Source organism: Rutidosis leptorrhynchoides, chromosome 7 (assembly GCF_046630445.1).
Source record: "Rutidosis leptorrhynchoides isolate AG116_Rl617_1_P2 chromosome 7, CSIRO_AGI_Rlap_v1, whole genome shotgun sequence".
In the NCBI taxonomy this organism is placed as follows: domain Eukaryota; kingdom Viridiplantae; phylum Streptophyta; class Magnoliopsida; order Asterales; family Asteraceae; genus Rutidosis; species Rutidosis leptorrhynchoides.
Window position 1 is genome coordinate 27486597 of NC_092339.1, and position 23662 is coordinate 27510258.

A 23662-nucleotide genomic window follows, 5' to 3' on the forward strand; every position below is an offset into this window, starting at 1 on the left:
CAGTGTTGAAGGTGTTATGCATCATGTACGTTTTAATGAGACCCAACTTATAAAAAAAAAATGTGCTTCGTTTTTGGTAAACGGATTTGGGGTCGTTACAGGGGATGAGTAGTAGACGGAGGGGCGCCAGATTTAATGGACAGAGGTACGATGGTAAAAGCCGGTGGCCGGAGTTGGTCAGTTTCGCCGGAGTAATGGTGGTGGCGACAGATTTGGGAGTTGGAGGGTGAGAGGTTTTTTTGTCTCCCTAGGGTTTGCAAAGTCTCAAAAAGAGATATGAGAGAGAGAGAAAGAGAGTTTAAGGTGGTTTGTTGGATGGATATTTGATTTATGGTTTATACTCGATTATTAAGATTAACATATTGACAGTTAGCAACTCACCAAATACCAATTACGGAGTAAAAGCCTAAGCAAGAAGCTTAACTTGGGCTACATAACATAAATAGTTGGCATGTGGCCCAGTAACTTCCTAAAAAAATCAAACCATAAGTCAAATAAAATTTTTATATAGGATGGACTCATTATTTTTCTTAATTACGAGAATCTAAATACGGGCTATTGTGATTTATCTAAATATGAATCTAAATGCGTTAATATATGGGTTATGGTCGTTATTTTAAATATGGACTCATCTACGGACTCATATATGGTAGGTTGTGCCAAGTACATCTATCTATCTCAATATGCATTATAGCACATATAGCCTTTAGGGCTGTAATTAGAAAAATTCTAAATATATATAGATGTAATAAATGTATAAGAAAATGCCTACCCTAGATTTTTTCCTTCATTGTTTCATCTTTTCTGTCTATCAAATTTATCAAAGACGAACCCCTACGAGAAGCGAGGGCTACTCACCTCGTTATTATAATATATGAAAAACTTTTGTATATAAAAGTTTCATTTTTATTTATTGAACATGACCCATGAAAGTTATAGGATGATCGTGCTGATGACTCCTAACCTAGTGGCCTTACACCGTTACATAAGGATGTAAAATTCAACATAGTTGTATGTTCTTGCCTTAAAAAAACATAGTAGTATGTTGATGATATTATAGTTTATAGGACCATTATTATTGGTTAACTTCAATAATCCAAATATCAAATAGAAATAAAGTTGTAACTGATAGGATATTCAATCAAGATAGTGACAACCAAGTGTCTCACTATCGTCAAGTTTTTACAATCCTTAATTATTTAATTAAAGTACGATAATGCACCAATTATCTGAATTTAGCTAAAGTTTAACCAAAATTATAAAGCCTTTATAAAACCAAACATCCAATTAGCCGCATACATGGATAATTCCACCCTTGTAACAATATTAAAAATCGACCCCATTCCATACCTAATCCGATGATACTTTCTTCAATATAATTTTGCAAACTCATCAAACATATATAATATTGTAATAATTTGTGTTGTATGAATGTATGATTTATTAGATCATTTGTTATGGTTTAAAAAAGGGCTTTTGGATATCTTAGTTTAGTTGTCACTTCACAACACTTGCCGCGCCTGGTACAGGACGTTGTGATAAGCGTTGTGGGTACATGTTGAGCGAATTTCATTGGCATAACAACGTAGAGTGGTGATTTTTAATTGGTTTGTTGAATATTTTTTTTTCTTTTTCTCCTTCTTTTCACTCAAATAGTACCGAATCAACAACCTTCCACAAATAGCAACTTTGTTCTCCATAACATTGTCATGTCATCATAATTCCCTCTCTAATTACACATTATAACGTCAATGACATTGATAATGGAATGCCATCCAAAGGTTATTTGTTGACGCTAGTGGGTTCGGAGGTGTTATTTCGGGCCGTTGCCCGGCTGCTGAGGGTCGATCGAGTGGTGGTGCTTGAGGGTCATCGAGTTTGCATTCTGATTCGGCTAGAGTAGGCTTTTTTCAAGGTTTAGGTGGGTTGATAGCTTCTTCAACGGAAACCTTAATCGGCAACGGGTCATCCAGCGTTCTTTCTTTTAAGATTGAAAATCAGTTTGGTAAGAATATTCGGCGCGAAACAGTGGATGGAAAATTAAAAAAGCCGGATCGGTAGGTCGTTATATTCCTTGGTTTCTTATCGGTTTAATGCCCATGATGTTTGTTTACTTTTAATGTTGTACTCGGTTGTGAGTTCTTTTTTCTGAACGGCTATTTGGCATCGCCCAAGGGGACTAAATCACCGATCATTTCCACCCACGCATGCTATGGAGGACACCCACCCGAAAACTGAGAAGGAAAAACCCCCGAGGAGATTCAGACCCGTGAAAAGCCTTTAAGTTTGCCTCTCCTAGGATTCGACCCCGGGACAAAGTCCTCAAAGTTTAGCCTCTCATACCACTCAGCCAAAGGTTCAGTGGTGAGTTTGTTGTTTTGTGGTCTGTAGTTTGGAGGGTGAGGCTCGATATAGATATTTTTAGTTTATTATGTGTTTTCTAGGTTCGAGACTTTTCCGTCCGCTTTGTGTAATCTCGGTTGTTGGCATTTTCTTTTTAAAAACGTCTTTGATTCTATATGAGTTCTAATCTTTTTAGCAGAAAAATAAAAATAAAAAATAAAATAAAAATCCACAATACTTCCTGAACCTTAACAAATAGTCTTAAACTATTTGTGATTAATTTATATAAAAAGAAATAAAGTGAATTTATCGTTAGCCAATACCAACTGAAACATCTATAGTTTCTATTAAAATTCTATAATGATAATGTTATTATTAGACTAATTTTTTTTTCTAAAGAAAAAATCAAAAATAAAATGAAAAAAATCTAGGTCACTTAGATGATGTCATTAATCTTAAGTATTTTATTATTAAAAAAATTGTACTTATAGTAACTAATTATTTAATAACTTAAATAATGATGTCATTAATATTTTATATATTAATTACTTAATTAAAAATTAGAAAAAAACAACATAAAAACAAATAATATTTTTAAAACATGATCTTTCTGTTGAAGTATTTTTGGTCGAAATATTAAAGTTATGTTTTTATTCTAATTCATCTTTAATTCTTTTCTAATTAAAGATATGTAATATATCATACGGAGTTTATATATATTAGATATAAATAAATAAACAAACCTCAAAGATTTTCTTGGTGTGTGAGGCGTAAAAGATTAGCAGAAACAAAATGTCAAGTTTTAGTATTTTTGTTGTTCGATAAAGATAAGATATACTGAGTATTTGTTTTTGTAAAAAAAAAGTATTGTAGTAAGTTTTACTTCGATTTTCAAAGTTACAAATAATATTATATATTGTTTTCGGGTTATATACGGACTAGCATCCGATTGGTGTTGTAGTTCATTTATTCTGACCAAGTTAAGTAAAATATTATGTTTGTAAAAACAACGACAAGTTTCTTAGTTGGAATCCGTGATTCTACGGGTCATTAAACTAAATGACTTTAACATTTACATTACATTGAACTGTTTCGTTTAAACAAACTCGTAATACCACGAGTCATTTCACTAGTAAACATATAAATGGAACATAAATAAAAACTTAAAAACATAACACACAAAACTTAATTGACATGCTTAACAAAAAACTTAAAAATATCATGAATTTTAAAAAGTTAGTGTAACACACACACACCATATATACAATAATGACACAGAATCAAAACCATTAAAAAAACTGTTTTTATGTATTGAAAATTTGAGGATTTTATGCTTAATGAAAAAACATCCACTACAATAACATTAACAATTTTGAACTTGCGGGCATAGCCCAATGGTTCTTCCCATGTACTTTGTGTCATGGGATAGGGGGAGGTAATGGGTTCGATCCTTAGGGATGACATGATTTTCTTTAAACAATTGAACACCAACAATGGTGGTATATATTGACCCTATATGGAGGTTTTACCGGATTCGTTCACGGACCTCTACTCGGACCACTGCTCGAATGGATGTGTTCCCGGGTACCGTCGATCGGGTTCGAGTTTCCGCCCGAACGTGTGTGTTACGTGCAAATGATGAGGTTCGTTGAAATAAATGATCTACTAATTCCAAAAAAAAAAATCGTCGTTCGAAAAAATAACATTAACAATTTTTTCTGACGCCGATCTTACTGATGACAATACAAAATGATTTTCTTATTTTTTTTTTTTTTTTTTGCGAAAACATAAATTAAAATTGAAGTGATAATTTGGTTAAATTGAATAGATCGTCAATCTACTTGTTGACATACAAACTTCTGTTAAAATCATTCCTAACACCATTGAACAAGTATATAGAAAACTATCAAACCAACCGTAGCTACAAACAAATGCGTACAATCAAATAACTATTAATATTAACATTATTAATATTAATATTAATATTAATATTAATATTAATATTAATATTTATATATATATATATATATACTATCTAAAAGACAAAACACTATTTCACTATTCATCAATAGTAACCAGGGGCATTTTCGTCATTTCACCCTTTTTTTGTCTCCAACGATAAAAGAAGCAACTTTCGTAAAAGAACCAACCCTTCAATGTTACCAAAAGATGTCGGGAAAAAAAAATTTACAAAAAAATCAACTACCTTTTTTTCCCCTCAACGATAAAAGATGCAACTTTCATAAAATGAACAACCCTTCAATGCTACCAAAAGATGTCGAAAAAGATCAACTAACTTTAAAAAAACGCTAAAAGAAACAACTTTCGCAAAAGGAACAACCCTTCAATGTTAGATGTCGAAAAAAATTCTTTTTTACAAAATAGATCAAGACTTTTTTTTTTTTAAACTCGCATTCAAAATGGAGCCCCCGGCGCGAAGCGGGGGCTTCACAACTAGTTATTAATATTAATATTAATATTATTAATTAATATTAATATTATATTATTATTATTATTATTATTATTATTATTATTATTTTATTACTATACTGTCACGGACTTATCTCGATAAGCTCACGTGCGGCACTTAGTCTCTACTAAGTCAGCCTTACTCGGACCTTAAATGATTCAAGTAACCAAAAGAGAAAATATTATAGAACAAGTGGAATTGAAGAAAATACTTATATTGCTTGAGAATGCTTTACAAGAGAGAATGTTTGAGATTTGAGGTGTGGTGTGCCAAATGAGACCACCCCTATTTATACTACTCATATCACAAAATGGATGGCTAGGATTAAATACAATGGATGGCTAAGATCTAAGAACTAGAAGCTTCATGTATCTAGATATTTCCATGGACATTCTATACCATTCCATGGAAGAACTCATGGGAAAGTTCTAGTGAACTTCCATGAGGTTCTTGGGCCTTCTTTGATTTTCACATATTGGGCCATAAACTTAGTGGGTTGGGCCATAAAATTGTTGGATTGTGACATTCTCCCCCACCTAAGCTCACGACGTCCTCGTCGTGTGATCCTCGTGATACTTCTTGATTTTGTCTGTGAACTGCCACAATAGGTCTTCGGCCTCCCAGCTTGCTTCACTATCGGGTAAGTTACGCCACTTAACTAGGTATTCTCTATAGCTCGGCACACCTCGTCTTCGTACCGTTCGATGTAACAAGATATCTTCCACCTCACGATCAAACGAAGTCGCAACTGCCATTGGTGCTCGTTTGGAAACTCCTCGTTCTGGTTCTTCCTCGTCCCCATGATAAGGTTTTAGAAAACTTACGTGGAAGACTGGATGAATCTTTAACTTGGGCGGTAGTTGGACTCGATAAGATACGTTCCCAACACGTCCAATTACTGGGAATGGGCCTTCATATCTCCGGATCAATCCTTTGTGCACCTTCCTAAATGTTTTGAATTGTTGAGGTAAAAGCTTCACCATCACTTGGTCCCCAACTTTGAACTCAACATGTCGCCTTTTCTCATCCGCCCATTTCTTCATTTTCTTGGCCACCTTATCTAGTGATGCTCGGGCCAAGTCGGCTTGTTCGTGCCACTCCTTCATCGTTCTATAAGCGGCTGGGCTGCTTCCATCATATGAAGCGGCCAAAGCATTTGGGGTCAAAGGTTGGCGTCCTGTCACCAACTCAAAAGGACTCTTCCCCGTGGACTCACTCCTTTGCATGTTATAAGAGAACTGAGCAATATCAAGGAGCTTAGCCCAATCATGTTGATTTGCACTTACATAGTGTCGAAGATAGAGCTCCAATAGTGCATTCACCCTTTCTGTTTGTCCGTCCGTTTGGGGATGAAAACTCGTGGAGAAATTCAAGTCCGTCCCCATGATCTTGAACAACTCTGTCCAAAAACGCCCTGTGAACCTCGGATCTCGATCACTTACTATCACATGTGGTATCCCCCAATACTTCACCACATTCTTGAAAAATAGTTTTGCGGTTTCATCCGCGGTAACTTCGGATGATGCGGCTATGAAGGTACCATACTTAGAAAACCGGTCTACCACGACTATAATACTCCCACACCCTTCCGACTTGGGTAAGCAAGTAATGAAGTCCATGGAAACACTCTCCCATGGTCCTTTCGGTGTAGGTAGCGGCTGTAATAGTCCTCCTGGTTGGCGTTGCTCTATCTTGTCTTGTTGGCATATTAGGCATGTCCGCACGTACGTCTCTACATCGTCTTCCATCCTTGGCCAATAATAAGTGCCTTCTACTAATGCCAGTGTCCTCTTGATACCTGGATGACCAGCCCACTTTGAATCATGACACTCCTTCAAGATTGTCCGTCTAAGATCACCCCACCTAGGCACATATAACCGGTCTCCTTTGGTGAATAATAGATCACCCTTGAGCCAAAACCTTCGCGTTTTCCCATCTCGAGCCAATCCAACAAGGTTTTTGGCTATAGAATCATGCTCTAATCCCTCCTTTATACGATCTTGAAGGAAGAATTGTGGTTTTGTGATCGCTGCAAACTCCGCCTTACGACTTAGGGCATCAGCTACCACATTGGCTTTCCCAGGCTTATACTCCAACACATAGTCAAATTCGGCTAAGAAGTCTTGCCAACGAGCTTGTTTGGGACTCAACTTCTTTTGGGTTTGAAAATAACTCGTTGCCACATTATCCGTCTTGATCACGAACCTTGATCCCAAAAGATAATGCCTCCATGTCCTCAAACAATGAATAATCGCTGTCATCTCTTTCTCTTGCACAGTGTACTTCCTTTCCGCCTCGTTAAGTTTTCGACTTTCGAACGCGATTGGGTGACCTTCTTGCATTAGAACTCCTCCAATAGCAAAGTCCGATGCGTCTGTGTGTAACTCGAACGGAATGGTCACATCCGGAAGTCTCAACACCGGTTCTTCCATGACAGCTCCTTTTAACTCCTCGAATGCTGCTTGACATTTCTCATCCCACAACCAAGCTTTATTCTTCTTTAACAATTCTGTCAATGGAGCCGCTTTCGCCGAGTATCCCTTGATAAAACGACGATAGTAGTTTACTAAACTAAGGAAAGATCGTAAATCAGTCACCTTCGTTGGTGCCTCCCACTCTTGAATTGCCTTGACCTTAGCCCCATCCATGAGTAACTTCCCATTTTTAATTCTATGTCCAAGAAAATCCACCTCCTCTAATCCGAATGAACATTTCTCTAGCTTCACATACAACTCGTTGTCCCTTAGTACTTGAAATACTTGCTTCAAGTGCCTCACATGATCTTCCATGGTGTCGCTATATACGACTATGTCATCCAAGTACACCACGACAAACTTGTCGAGGAACGGGTGGAATAATTTGTTCATCAAAGTACAAAATGTGGCAGGGGCATTGGTTAAACCAAAGGGCATGACTAGAAATTCATAAGCGCCATACCTCGTCACGCATGTGGTCTTAGCCTCATCTCCTTCGGCAATTCGGACTTGATAATATCCCGATCTCAAGTCTAACTTGGAGAAGTATCTCGCCTTCCCAAGTTGATCGAACAAATCAGCAATAAGTGGGATTGGGTATTTGTTCTTGATAGTTACCTTGTTGAGTGCCCGGTAATCTATACACATCCGCAAGGACCCATCCTTCTTTCTTTGAAATAGCACCGGAGCACCATACGGGGATTTTGACGGCCGGATGTATCCCGCATCCAGCAACTCCTTGAGTTGTCTTCGCAACTCCTCCAACTCGGGTGGTGGCATTCGGTATGGGGCTTTGGAAGGTGGTTTTGATCCCGGCTCCAACTCGATCGCATGGTCAACCTCCCTTCTAGGTGGTAACTTCTTTGGTAACTCCTTGGGCATGACATCCTTGAACTCATCAAGGACCTTCTCAATTTCCTTGGGTACCTCTAGTTCTCCCTTATCTTCGACCGTCTCTTGCTTTGCTACCGCTAAATAGCATGTCTCATTCTTGTTGTACCCCTTCTTGAATTGCATGGCCGAAAGTGACTTGGATGCACTCTTGCTTCCACGTTCGGTTGACACCATACAAGTCTTCTCACCATCCAAGATACACAGTGAATTAGCAAACGGCATAGGGAAACCGCGTACCTTATCTAGGAACTCCATCCCAAGTACTAACTTGAAGTCGTCCATAGGCACGACTGAGAGATCAATCATTCCTTCCCATTCTCCAATCTTCACATATACGTCTTTAGCCACCCCACTAATCGGTCTGGCACTCGTGTTCACCGTCTTCATCATGCCACTCTCTTTTGTTTCCTTAAGTCCTAGCCTTTTGGCTTCATCGGTGGAGATAAAGTTATGAGTTGCTCCCGTATCCACCAAAGCTCGTACCCGATCTCCACAAATGTTAATATCTACGAATTGGAGTCCTTTAGCCACTACCTTGGGTATCTCCGTCTTGGCCTTGATTGCGTTGAGGATATGCATTGATCCTATGCACCGCTCCTCATCCTGACAACCTGCCTTTTGAGCTTCCATAGCATGAAGGCTAGCTTTCTTCGGACAATCTCGGGCTCTATGAGGTCCATCACATATGAAACATCCATCATTCTTGTAAGAAGTTTTTATGCTCTTGTTATTCCCGGTTGGTGGCTTACGTGTATTATCATTCCTTGATTGGGCGGGCTTATCTCCCCCACCTTTCTCATGGCTCACCTTCTTATCTTTTGACTTGAACGAATCTTTCCTATTAGCATGGTCGACTAGTGCCTCCGCTTGAGCAATTGCGGTGGCAAGGTCTTGGACTCCTCGTCTCTCCAACTCCGTTTTAGCCCAAGGTTGCAAACCATCGAGAAAATAGAAGAGAAGAATATCATCGGGAATATCTGGGACCTCCAGGCTAAGGTTCGTGAATTCTTTAATATACTCCCGAATCGTCCCGGAATGATGTAATTTACGTAGACGACTCATCGCATTCTTTTGAGCATTCTTGGGGTAGAATTGATTCTTAAGTTCAGTAAGGAAATCATCCCAAGTATCAATAGTAACCGTACCTTTCTCGATATCTCCATATCGACGACGCCACCATAACGCTGCGGTATCCTTCAGGTAACGGGTTGCCGTCTTGATCTTCATTGCATCATCCACTATGTTGACTCCCTCCAAGTATTGTTCCATCTCCCATATAAAATCATCAACCGCTCGGGCTTCCCGCTTCCCCACGAACGGTGACGGCTTGGGAACGTCCACCTTCGGATCATTGCATCCAGTGTTGCTACCCCCACTGGCCATGAATCTCAAACAAGAGTTCATGTTGGTTTGTAAATCCACGAGGCGTTGGTGAATAGTGGAGACCTCCCCCTCCACTTCGCCTCGCAACTTCGTAATCTCACCCATGAGCATACCCCTTAAGTCATGGATCTCACGTCGCATGTCAACGTCTAGCACGTTGATTGCACTCTTGCAATCATCTTTCAATTCGTCAAAGTCCCCGTCCAAACCATCCAAACGTTGGTGGACGTCTTCGACCTTTGCTTTCACGTCGTCCATGGATGTCTCTACATCCATGATCCTCTTGTCCAAGTTTGCGACAAAGTCTTTGGACATACCTCGGTTCTTCTTGGCTCCTTGTCGAGTCTCTACCCGACCACGAGTCTCATCACCCATCACACCACTTGTTGCGCTCACATTCTTCTCGGTCTCGGTTGCCATCTCCTTGAATCGACCTTGCTCTGATACCAAATGTCACGGACTTATCTCGATAAGCTCACGTGCGGCACTTAGTCTCTACTAAGTCAGCCTTACTCGGACCTTAAATGATTCAAGTAACCAAAAGAGAAAATATTATAGAACAAGTGGAATTGAAGAAAATACTTATATTGCTTGAGAATGCTTTACAAGAGAGAATGTTTGAGATTTGAGGTGTGGTGTGCCAAATGAGACCACCCCTATTTATACTACTCATATCACAAAATGGATGGCTAGGATTAAATACAATGGATGGCTAAGATCTAAGAACTAGAAGCTTCATGTATCTAGATATTTCCATGGACATTCTATACCATTCCATGGAAGAACTCATGGGAAAGTTCTAGTGAACTTCCATGAGGTTCTTGGGCCTTCTTTGATTTTCACATATTGGGCCATAAACTTAGTGGGTTGGGCCATAAAATTGTTGGATTGTGACAATACGCTAATGGTGATGCAAATTTTGGACGTTGAACTACACCAAAACGACAAGTTTCATAAACCCCCTCCAACTATGTTAACTTAACAAATCTTTCAGGAATAATAAATGTAATATTGTTGTTTTATTAAATTAACTTGAACAAAATCCACCCAAGCTTTCAACAGATCCAACCTTCCTACTCGTCGCGAGTTAAATTTTTTTAACTTCACCGTTTAACTCAAAATAATTTTACGAGCACAATGCAACTAGCTATGCGCGAAACGGACTGTTTTTAAAAAACGCGAAATATTTTGGGATATTTCTCATACATAAACGCACACGTATAATAAACAACCTAAATAACCACATCATATCGATGGTTCTGTTTCCTTATTTATTCAATTTTTCTGGCGTTAAAAATGCGGAGTCCATTAGGTATACTAGGTAGTAACCACGTGTTTCCAAACACACCCGTAGCAACGCGTTTTCAAATCTGTAAATACATAACGTTACGTTAAATATGAATACAGAATCCGAAAGTCCCCGCCGCATCGCGCGGGACTGTATTTTTCTAGTTGAGGCTATAAAACTCCTAATTCCTAAATATCTTGTAATAATGCCAAAGGAAATAACAAAGGTGGTATACATAAGACCATTAGTATGGTAATGGGACTGTTGTAATGATGTGTATTATAAGGAAAAATTGTATTGATGTGACAATATTTTGAAAGTAGATTGTTATAATTAAATTTATACGAGAGAGTTCAGGGAAGGTTTAGATGAAGATAAAATATGTTTGAAAGCTGAATATAAAATAATAAATCTTAATATATTTAATGAAAAATGTGGAAATATTCGGTTGTTTACCACATGGTTTTAGCCTCACACTCCCTTCAACCACCAAAAAACATCTCTCTACGACAGTCGTTGTAGGCGTTATTTTCCACATAAAAAAAAGAGCCCGTGGTAATGTATTGTTTTAGACCATTTCATAAGGTAAGTATTGTTTTAGAGCATGTTTTAGAGTTGTATGACGTGGTAATGTTGCGTGAAAGAATATGGTTTTTATAGTTAAGGTTGTGAAAGAGGGTTGTAGAGAGAGTGAAAAATGTGATAAAATATGATTAGTACTTGACAAATAAAATAAATTAAATTAACAATTAAGAACCAATAAATAAAAAAGGACCATTACATGTTGTTAAATATGTGGTGCAATGTCAACACCCTTAACATAGTGATATATATTGTGGGAGTTGTTTTCACACAACAGTCGGTAGTTAATGGTTAATTAACATAGTGATATTTCACGTGGCTATCTTTGAGTTTATAAGCTCAAAGACAGACTATGAGGAAGCGATTCAAAACTTGTATATGGGAGTTAAGGAAATCAATAAGGGTGGTTCAATGAAATGGGGTAAATGCGGTTCATCAGCAATTGGGATAAGTAAAATGTCCGAAGAAGCTTTTACGACATTTGATGAAATGATGACGAATATGACCGAGGAGAGCGATCCGGTTAATGCTAATCTTATTAACCCAAGTGTGCCCCGTAGTGTCCCGTTTAAAAAAATAAGTATCAACAAAAGATGAATAAAAAATTGGTTCAAGGCGCATAGATGGAGGAATTTGGCTCTTTTTATTAAGGATATTTGAGATCGGTTTTCGGTTCCGGGTTTCGTGGTGATTTTAGTTTTAGAGTGATGTTTTTGTTAGTCCCAATTTATCTCGGGTCTATTTTAGTAGTGACAAGATGAGGTTGGCATCAAATAGTTTGTAAGCTTTCCGTTACTAGGTACAAGTCTCATTGAAGTTCTCTTTTGTATCTTTCATCGAAAAAGTTTTTTATGCGAAAATGTTTTTCGTATTTATATAAATTTTCATTTTTTTTTTTTTTTGCCAAAATAAAAAAAATCTATTAATTCATATGCGTCTTACACAAAAATCTTTATTTTAAATACGGAGTATATCTAAGGATAGATCACATTTCTAATCCCTATCATATGTTATTCGTTTTTACAATGTGTTTCACAATTTAGTGTAATTACTTCAATAATACGAGTAATATATGTATATATTTGGATAATGGTTAGTTATTTTTCTTTGTTATGGTTACTTTGTATAAACACATACTCATAAAGAACATTCCTAAAGCACCCTTTTCACTGTAGTTTCCTAGCTAGGGATATATAGTGCCCTCCTATTCCTTAACAACTAAGTCATTTATACTTCAAAACATGATATAAATAACTTATAATAGAAAAAGGTAATTTATCATATATTGAGAACAAAATTGTGACCATTCTTCCTTTAGTGTGCACATAAGCAATCTTGTATCTACCATTGTAGTCGATGTCAATCCTATAACGACGGATGGATAGGGCCTACATATGTAATAAAGTCTTACCAATATTATCTTTAGTTTTGTCTATATCATACAGTTTAATTTAATTTTAATTAATAAAGGTTCATATAAAACACACATATATCTATGGTTCAAACGGAAATAAATAAATAAAAAAAGCATAAAACTATAAGAACTTTTAAATTATAAAATTTTACATGTGAGTAGATTTAGTCATAAATAAATGAATATTGAAATACATTAATAATTAAGATAAAAGCATATTGTTTAAATTATAAAACCTCAAATCCAACTTTTAAAACCAAATAGATATTATTCTTTCACATATGCACATATAATCTTTGGACATATGTGAGCAGATGATGTTTAACATCCTTTTAGAGTTTTTTACTAATGTTTGTTATATATATGAACATTTAATTATATTTATAAGATAAGTAACGCTGTTGTGGTTACATGTGTATCATAAAACTATTGTATGTAGTGTCTTAAAGTTTTTATTTATTATGTATCTTTTATAATTTGCGTCTTTATCTAATCTTATATAGTGAGTTTGGCATGCAAGAAAACTACCACCGCACGATTCAACAATTTTAGCTATAGATATTACTGGATTAATACAACCGAACACATGTTGAAACATTTCTTATTAATTACTTTACTCACAAAATATTTAGGGATTACATGTACTTCTTCAAACAACAAACAAAAACCAAAAGAGATTCAAAACAAGCAAATTTAAATTCTTTACTCACTTTAATTATATGGTATTATAAGAGATTAGTAATAAGCGATCGACGATGATGATGACGATTGCCACATGATACGAGGCGGTGGAGGCATTATGAATTCAGAACTCGAAATCTCACTTGCATCCTTTAAGTTTCTCTCATGAACTTTCTTGATGAAATCCCAAGCTTCCTTATCGACATTTTCGTCTTCTTTATTATTCTTGTTTAACGAAGACTTGTTCGTATCACTTGGATGTATCAAATAAGAAACTGGTTTTGGCTCTTGCGACTTAACGTTTCTTGGGTATCGAGGTAAAGATGGAGTAGGGTTGTGAGTGGCTCGAGCCAGTGTCTGTGGAGGGGCACTTGGTGTAAACCCGATTTTGGCTATAGATATGTACGATACTTTCATTATATTTGTCATCAACTTCATCGATTTCTCACAAATGGATTTGTTGCTTCTACTTTTGTTGTTCATGACACACTTGTGATAACAAAATGAATTGATCGAAACACCGATAAGATGAAAAGAGAAGCATATGCTTATATATGTGTGTAGTATCTGGGTCATGTGGTGATCATTAGGAAGCAACAAACGAATCTCTCGTGACGTGCTGTTGTGACGTGCTGTTACTCGTTGATTCAAAATATCTTGCAGCATGCTAGTCGAATCTTCTTTATAAAAGGCCATACTAGATGATAAGAAGAATTTTGCACTACAATATACTAATGTACGTTAACCTATCCAAAGATAACCGAGTGGTTAAGGCCCCGAGTTCTTTCAAAGATTCGAGACTCACTGGAAGCATATTTTGAGATAGCTGGGGAAAAGGGTCGAAAATGGTCACAGGATACTCGGATAGGCACTGTGCATTTTTTCCGAGTATCCTGAACAGGAAAAACTTTATCCATTTATAATGTATTATTATTCTTGTTCTGCATTGAAAATTTTCTTTAGATTCCTGACAAGCATTATTCGGAAAGTAATTAAATAGTAGCAAGTTTGAAAAGATGGTTATAGCATGAATTGTAATTGTCATGGAACGTACATTAGGTGTATTAGTTAGTGCTAAGTTTGATTAAATTCTAGTGGCGATTTCACTAACAAAATTCATTGATTATAAAGATGTCGAGTCTCATTCGTAAAGGGAAAACTATACTACATATATAATGTTATAATTCAGTAGGCTTATAACTACCTTTAATGGTTATAAGAACAAAGAGAGAAAAAGAGAGAAGAAGGAGAGAAGAAATATTGATATTGATATTTCAAGAGAAATGGTGCACCTTAAATGGTTACCATACATGTCTATTTATAGTATAAAATATTACTATGCAAGAAATATAATAATAATAAAATTAACATCCAATCTAGATATTTTATAACACAATCTAGATATTTTATAACACTCCCCCTTGGATGACAATTTTATTAGAGAATAACTAGTACTGCCTCGTTAAAAACCTTGCTAAAGAAAACCCATTGGGATAAAACTTTAGCTAAGGGAAAAAGAGTGCAGCATAGAGTTGACTCCCCCTCAAGTAGGCAACGCCTGAGTTGTTACATCTTCTGAACATGCCTCATGCCAATATTATGAACGTGTGTTCTGAAAATAGCAGTTAGCAGTGCTTTGGTATAAAGATCAGCAGAGTTGTTGATTGAACGTATCTCATTTTAATCTGGTTGTCTTTTACGATATCTTGAGTATATGAGAAAAATCTGAGGTTTTCATCTGAAACTGTATCATCTAAATCTTTTATGTACAAGTTTGGCCCTCGTGATTTGTCTACAGTCTCCTTCATGGTTTGTTCAAACCGTTGTTTCAGTTCCTATTCCCTTTCAGTCTTTTTCTGAGCCTTACCAATATACCATTCTTTTCCATCAAACTTATGACCGTTAAGACCGTTTATATTTTTAGCGCCTCGTCAGCATTTATGTTTTGTTCTGTCATTTTTGATACTCTTCTTTCATTTGTATTATGTAAGCTGTATTATCTTCATAGATAGTTGTTACGCTTTTATAGCGTTCTAGTCCACAAGAATCAATAATGATTTGTATCATTGATCTTAACTAAAATCATTCCCGAGTAGCTTCATGTAATGCAATCACTTCGGCATGATTTGATGATGTTGCAACAAGTGTTTGTTTTGAGAACGTCATGATATTGCGGTGCCTCCATTTAGGAATACATATCCAGTTTGAGATTTAGCTTTATGTAGATCGGATAAATAATCTGCATCTGTATAACCAAACAAATCTTGTTTCGAGTTGTTAGAATAAAATAATTATAAATCAGTAGTTCCCCGAAGGTATCAAACTATTTGTTTGATCCCATTCCAATGTCTTTTGGTAGGGGCTGAGCTGAACCTTGTCAACAAATTAACTGCAAAAGAAATGTCAGATCTTGTATAATCTATAAGATACATAAGAACCTCAATTGCACTAAAATATAGAACTTCCGATTTGTTAAAATTTTCATGATCTTCGCAGGGATGAAATAGATCAGTGTCAATATTGAGTGATCTAACAACAATGAGTTTGTCTTTAAAAAAAATGTTTTAAAATCTTTTCGGTATAAGTTGTTTGATGTACAAGTAAACCATTAGGCATATGCTCAATTTGCAATCCAAGGTAATACTTGGTTTTTTCAAGATCTTTCATTTCAAAATAATTCTTTAGAAGTTGAATGATTTCATAGATCTCTTTATTTGTTCATATGATGTTAAGAACATTGACATAAACAACTACGATCTCATATCCGAACATTGTTTTTATAAAACATACGTGCAAAATAAGTTTATATTTATACCCCTTTTTTTTATCAAGTAGTCATTTAATCGGGTATACCACATACGTCCCGTTTGTATAAACCCACTTAGAAATCTTTGTGATTTAATGGAATATATTCCCTTGGGTTTTACATTAGATGCTTATGATACCTTAACCCTTTAGGTATATTCATATATATCACTATTAAGTGATCCATACAGATAAGTAGTAACAACATTCATGAGATGCATTTAAATAACTACCAGGTTGATTAAGTATCTAATAAGTAATTGTATCCATTACAGGAGGATAATTTTTCCTCCTAATTCATTTCTGGTCTTTGTGGGAAATATTGAGTTACAAGTCTAGTTTTGCCTTGTAACTTCATTTGCACATTTCTTTTCGGATAAAAATTCATTTGTATCCCATACGTTTCACATCTTTAAAAGTGATAACGATTGATCCGAAAACTTTTCTTTTATCGAGCAATTCTAATTCAGCTCTTATTGCTCCTTTCCATTGAGCTCAATCATGTCCATTTTGTATATTCAATGACAGATTTTAGTTCCAGATCATCATCTTTATTCATGATGTCATTGTAACATTATATGAAAATATCTCATAGAGATTTTAGTTTCATTTCGGTTCCATAATATTGCATAATTTATCGCAATTTTAGTATTTACATTTATCAATATCCTCTGCAGAAGGAATATTGATTTGTGGTTCTTCTTGAACACTTTCTCTTACCTCATTATCAGCTGATTTTCTTTTTCGAGGATTTTTATCTTCGGAACCAATTGATCTTCCACGTTTGATGCGTGGCAAAGACTCAACAGTGACATTATTGCCAGCTTTTGGAATTTCAGTTCGAGCTGGAGCATTTATCGCTGGTATATATGATTTAGTCACTTTTTTATATCTGTAAATGCATAAAGTAATTAATTTGCAAGTTCTTGCATATGCATTATTTTTGAACTTTCGTTTCACATTCTTTTGTGCGAGTTCAATATACCTTAATTGATGTTCACATCATGAAGCATCATTTTATTTTTTATTTTTATTTCTCCCCCTAATCTAGGGAACAATGTTTTATTAAAATGACAATCAGCAAAACGTGCTGTAAAAACATCACCCATCATGGGTTCAATATATCTTATGATTGAAGATGTTTTATATCCAAAATATATTATCATCTTTCTTTGAAGAACCATTTTATTGTGTTGTGGTGATACAATTGGAACATACACTGCACAACCAATGTTTTAAGGTAGAAAATATTTGGCTCTTGGCCAAAATCAAGTATTAAGTGAAAATATTTACGACTTCCACATGGTATAATGCGAATTAATGTCGCAGCATGTAAATTTACATGTCCACATATAAATATTGAGAGATTTGTACTCATTATCAATTGTCTAGTTATTAGCTGTAAGCGTTTATTTATTGATTCAGCTAAACCAATTTTGTGTATGCACATGAGCAACTGGATGTTCAACAACAATCCCTGTAGATATATAATGATCATTAAATGCTTGAGATGTTAACTCACCAGCATTATCAAGTCTCATCCTTTTAATGGTGTAATCAGAATAATGTGTTCTCAATTTAATAATTTGTGCAAGAAACTTTGCAAATGCCATATTACGGCTTGATAACATACAAATATGAGACCATCCGCTAGATGCGTCTATTAGAACCATGAAATATCAAAATGGTTCACATGATGGATGAATTGGTTCATATATCTTACCTTGAATTCTTTCAAGAAACATTTGTGATTCTTTTTCACAATATACTTTTCATTAATCACCATATGTGCTTTCCATTAATCACCATATGTGTTTTTTTTTTTTTTTTTTTTTTTATAAATCACCATATGCGTTTTTTTTTTTTTTTATCATATATCCTTTTCACCATATACGCTTTTAACCATATGCGCTGTGTTTTTCACCATATGCGCTTTTAATCATATGCGATTTTCATCATATGCGTTGTGCTTTTCATCATATTCGCTTTTTATCATATGCGCTTATCATATGCGATGCGCTTTTTATCATATGCGCTTTTTTATGTGAATAGTAAATTAATTAATTTCGTTTTACTATTCATATGAATTAATTTAGATTTACTATTTTGTTAATTGAGTAATATATATATACATCATATACTTGTGACTCCGAAGGCTCAAATGAATTTGACCATATAGTTATACGTTGTACCTTGCACATTAATTTTCAGTAGAAGCTTTAGATGCATATTATTTTCAGTAGAAGCTTTAGATGCACTTTTTTTTTTTAATCACCAAATACCACAAACACTTTGTTTGCGTTTGTTCATAGTCATCAATGAAAACCATTTTCTTTAATTTTATTTTATACAATAAAATTAACGCATCATTATTCTTTTCAAAAACAATAATCTATTGTTATTGTTCACTTGTGCCATGTTTAACAACAAAAGTCAACAACCTCTGTCTTGTTTGTTGTGGCAACCAAAAACAACCTTTGCTTTTGTTACCGAGAATCCAAGACAAAAAAAAAACAATTAATTTTTAATTAATCTTTTATTAAAACCATAAATGATTTTATTGATCTACGTTGATATGGCCATAAAGAATTGACGGCTGACCTACTTTTGTAAGTGTATTTCGGCTATCATCCCGAAAACGCACAACGACTTTTTTTTTTTTTTTATGAACTATTTGTTTCATATCTAGCTTAGGCAATTATTGTGAACATTTGGTCCCTATAAGAACATTTATTTTTTAGACTTTTAGTTGATTTGTACTTGTCACAATTAGGGATAGCACCCGCGGGTCGTGGATGCGGATCCATTGGATCCATCACCCGTACCCGCGGATTTTTTTTAAGAGACATCCAATTGAACCCTTGTTCGTTGAAACAATTTGACTATATTTTTACTCCCCATTATTAAACGGGCCATTTTGATGCACACTCTTAAAAAAATAATTTGTTTTTTAAGTTTTATTATTCAACCTCCTTTTTTCAACGGTCACGTTTTTAACAAAACATTTGACAAGTTTGGAAAAAAGTTTTTTATTGATTATCATCAAAAGTTTTCTATTGTCACTCTACTGGATGGAATTATGACATACAACCAAAATTGCAACCCAACACTACATAAGAACAAAAAGGTTGTTTTTAATTAACATATGTATATGTGTTAAACTCGGAATAATAATAACTTATTTTAGAAAATTAACATAAGACATGTTGAAACATTTTTGTCACATTTAGCTCATCAAGTCTAATACTTATCATTGATAGATTTTATCACGTCTAGGAGATGTTTACTTTTTTCTTGTATTAAGTCCTACTTTCATTTACCTTTGTTTGGAAAAAAGTTTTTTTTTTACTTTGCTTTCTCCCTTTCTGTAAAACTCATTTAAACACTTTCTTTGTTTTTTTTTTCAAAAAAAAACTTCCTTTTTTTTACGTTACCCGTAAATTATAAATATATAAAAAAAACTTTTTGTTTAAATTTTTTTTTCTAGTTTTTAAAAGGCCACTTGACCAATTTTTTAATTCTTTCACAACACCTGATATCGTGATCGTGACCTTTCACCAAAGCAAGAGATATTCTTGATAAACTAAACACGGACTCGTGTTTGAAATTGTCGGCCACAAAAAAATTCATTTGATAAAAGTATATATATTTTTTTTAGTTATAGAAGGAGACCACTTCATTTTCAATACTTCATTTTTGACAAAAAACTATTCCATTTTACCATCCCCTTTTTTTTTCTTACTTTAACTTTTAAGATATACTTTTAATAAAAATACAAACTACTTTTTCTTATTTTAACTTTTAAGATTTACTTTTAATAAAAATACAAACTACTTTTTGTATTTTAACTTTTAAGATTTACTTTTAATAAAAATACAAACTATTTTTTTATTTTAACTTTTAAAATTATAAATTTAAGAATAAACATTAGTATGCATGAAATAAATAATGATTAATTGCATAAGTAATCATAAATGTTAGATAACATATAAAGACCCCGTCGTATTCGTATTGATCGGAATTAATCTCGACCCATGGTACCGTGTTGTCAAATGACGTGTTGCGTACATAAAGTACCGTGTTGTCAAATGACGTGTTGCGTACAATCATGAGGTCTTATTAACATAAATATAAATATAAATGTTAGTGAAGTTAGTAAAAGTTAGATTACAGAAATATAATTCTGGTGGTATAACCGACCATATATAACTTAAATAACATAAATATAAATGTTAGTGAAGTTAGTAAAAGTTAGATTACAGAAATATAATTCAGGTGGTATAACCGACCATATATAACTTAAATAACATAAATATAAATGTTAGTGAAGTTAGTAAAAGTTAGATTACAGAAATATAATTCAGGTGGTATAACCGACCATATATAACTTAAATAACATAAATATAAATGTTAGTAGTCCAAAATTTGATATATTCGAGTCTGAAAATTATTAATAATTTCATACCTTGATTAGTGATTCGTGATCGTTTGAGATATCTTTTAATTACACTAAGCTTTTCGTGCTGATAACGTGTTATAATTCAGTAGGCTTATAACTACCTTTAATGGTTATAAGAACAAAGAGAGAAGAAGGAGAGAAGAAATATTGATATTGATATTTCAAGAGAAATGGTGCACCTTAAATGGTTACCATACATGTCTATTTATAGTATAAAATATTACTATGCAAGAAATATAATAATAATAAAATTAACATCCAATCTAGATATTTTATAACACAATCTAGATATTTTATAACATATAAATATTTATAAAGTTATGAAAGCTGGATATATATTCTTCTGATTTATGCTTTCAAATTGTGTACTGATCACACTCTTGTTAGATGCTTTTGATTCCTTTTATCCTCTTTTAAATATCGACACGTAAATCTGTATACTTATTTTCTGTATATGTACAATTGCAGCCACGGTGTAACTCTACTGATTATATGTGATTTATATATGTGCAAAGTAAATATATGTGCAAAGTGCCGAAAAAGTTGATGTTTAGTCGTATTTTAATTAAAGGTAACCAAGTCTTTTTCAGGCAATAAGAAACTATCAAACATTTAAAAGGTGTTTATAACTATTTAAGTTAATGACCTAACTTAATTAGAAGTTTCTCAAATGCCACTTCAGGATCAGCTAATAAAAAATTAACATGGTCAAATTTACACGTCATCTTAAATTTTGACTAATCAACAGTTGTTTGATCGAGCTATTATATTATTATTATTATTATTATTATTATTATTATTATTATTATTATTATTATTACTATTACAGCAAATTTGGGTTACTATTCATGAATAGTAACCCACTTTCATGCTTAGAGGAGTTGTACGTTCTGCTTAAATCGTTGTACCCACTAGCATCCTTTACTACTAAAAGTCAAACACCGCAAAGGGCTAAAGTGAAACTTACATATTTCTAAATACAAAAAGCTTAAAAAAATCACCCAATCTTCAACGGACCACATCTTCTCGCCACACATTATATTTTTTCGAAACCACGGTTCAACTCGAAATAATTTTACGAACACAACGCAACTACCTATACACAAAATGGACGATTTTCAGAAAACGCTAAATATCTCGGCTATTATATTTTAGGGTGCCTTATTAAATTGTGTTAATATATTCCGGATGTTACAGTCATCTTGGACAACTTTCGCTAACTACAAGTGCAGGAAAGACATTCCAAGATCAAAAAGAGCATGTGATTATGCAATGTATGCAAATTCATGTAATAACATTTTGTATGTAACAACCAACAACTTTTTGCGATAACCTGTGACTTTTCTAAATTCTTAAGTTTACCGCACCATCGCGCGGTGGACCAATTGCTTGTTGTATATATATTCATGTGGAGAATGAATGAACAGTAACTGCCCAATTCAATTTTCAATTTCGAAAAATCAATAGTTTTAAGCGTCATATAACAATTGTGGAAATTATAGAAGAAAGGAAGTAATGGAGTATTGGTTAGGTTTCCGCACCCTTAAACAAAAGATCATGGGTTCAAGTCTTGACACCTCTAAACTTTATTTTTTTTATTACATTTAACCCATTAATCTCTCTTTTTAAAAATTTTTCATAATGCACCCCTTAATGTTTATTATTTTAAATTTAGTCCTCCCACTTCAATTCTTTTATTTTCAACTTATTTTTTAATCTAACCTTTAATATTTATATGACTTTTTTTATATTTTCTACCAACTTTTTTTGTTTTTTAATATTTTATTTTAAATCTTTTATTATAATTCCTTTTTTTCTTTTATAATTTTTTTTCCTACTCCCACACTTTACTATTAATTACATGAATATTCAATTTATGTTGATTTTAACTATTTTGATTATTGATTTGAAACATACTTTCTCTTTGACTTTGTTAGGGTTATTAATGTTTAAGTATTTTTTCCAAATCCATTTAAGTATTTGATTTAAAACATAAATTGTGTACAACGAAAAACTGGCTAACAATGTTATAAAAATAAGGGGTTCGGCGCTGCAGCGGCGACCGACTCCAAAACTTGTATACATTCATTTGAAAAATGAATGAACAGTGTAATCCAATTATATTATATATACATTCATTTGGTAAATGAATGAATAGTGTAATCCAATTTAATTTCAATTTTGAAATTCATTGCTTTTCAATATTATATATCACATTTCATCACATTCATATGTTTGCATTATGTATGTATGCTTAGGGTGGTAGGTATGTATGTACGTATGTATGTATGTATGCGTGTATGTATGTATGCTTATGGTTGTAGGTATGTATGTTCGTATGTATGTATGTATGTATGTATGTATGCGTGTGTGTATGTATAAATGTGTGCTGGTATGTACGTAGGTATGTTCTATGTTTTATGTATCTTTAGGAACGGATTTATGCATACATGTATGTATGTAGGTTTATGTATGTAGATATGTATGATAAGAGTGTTTATGTTGCGTCATACATATTGATTGTTATTTTAGAGTAGCATCTCTGATATGGCTCGAGCTCCGCACAACACTCTAAGGTACGTTACTTTTTTTTTATGGCTCTATTAAGTAAGGCAACAGTAATCGTCGATTTAGTGACGATTTTACTGCCGCTTAAAGTCTATATTGAATTCCAAGCATGATCTAAGACCCATGGAAATTTGATCATATCATTTTCATGACGTCTCTCTTTATTTTAATTTATCTATTTATTTATTATATTTTACCTTTTTATTTTATTTTATTTTATTTTTTTTATGGCCGGAGGTCCTTTTAGAAGCAATCTCTCCATCCGTCGAGTATAGAGAGGGAGGACTTTCTCTACTCTTGG